Genomic DNA, 1,169 nt, shown 5'->3' on the forward strand with positions numbered 1-1,169 from the left:
GAATTTAATAGTTTTTTATAGTTTCCATTTCCCTGTTGCAGTTGCTCACCCATAAGTTCACCGTAACCATGTTTTCCTTTAATTTCTGAACTAGTAATTCCAGTTCATGTCCTAACTCAGTCTGTATTGACTGCTTTCTTTCTATCTCAACTATAATTCACATTTCTTCTCATGCCTAGTTTCTTTGCTTGTTTGTTTTTACTGTAGATGAGGCACGGTCAATGACAGGTTTTTAGAACCTCTTTTTTTTTCTTTAACGCCTACAGCACCTGGTATTCCTAGGTGGTCTCCCATCCAAGTATTAACCAGGCCTGACCCTGAGAACCTCTTGATTCTGTTATTTTCTTAAGTTACATTGTTGATTTTTGATCTACTTGTTCTTTACTTGGCTGGACTCAAACCCAACACTGTCTTCCGTATGGTGGGCAGCCGCTGGAGTCTTTGATTCATCCTCTTAGTCTGCCAGCTTTTCCTTTTAGACTCTTGGTGTCTCTCCCATTGGTGTGGGACTCAACCCTTTCACGGCCCTTTCCTTACTAGACTCTGTCCCCTCATCCAGCGACAGCCCTGGAAGTTCTTCGGTGTGTTACCAGCAACACCATGGCTTTTTCTTGGGTTTCTATTTGCCCTCCAGTATGACACTTGGCTGCGCCTTCACGTGGAAAGTCACATAAATGCAAATATTCCATGTACAGTGCCCTCCTTTTAATTTTTATGCATTTTAACGAATAATTTTTATTCATTTCCAGGTCCCCCTTCCACAGTACCTCCTCAGTGCCTTCATATATTTGAATTTTTTAAAATGTATTTTGTTCATAGTTGATAACTGTTTTCTGGGTATCTGGAAGCAGAACCCAAGGTCATGCCTTTTCATTACGGAAAAGAAATTATTATAGTGCTTTTGACTCTTCTAAGATCCAAGTAAAGAAATCCTCGATGATTTCAGGCTAAACTATGTTATATAAACAAACTCATAATTAGAATATCACTAAACTAATGTGAGTATAATTAATGTAGCACACCTGCAAAGTGATTACCTAAATCAGTCTACATTAAATTTCCTAGGTACTTACATTTAGCATTAACATAAAATCAAAACTTTAATGAAATAATACGCTTTATGTTTCATTTTGTTTGCAGAAACAGAATGACTCATTTGAGTTTGGAAA

This window comes from Pteropus vampyrus, unplaced genomic scaffold (assembly GCF_000151845.1).
Source record: "Pteropus vampyrus isolate Shadow unplaced genomic scaffold, Pvam_2.0 Scaffold574, whole genome shotgun sequence".
In the NCBI taxonomy this organism is placed as follows: Eukaryota; Metazoa; Chordata; class Mammalia; order Chiroptera; family Pteropodidae; genus Pteropus; species Pteropus vampyrus.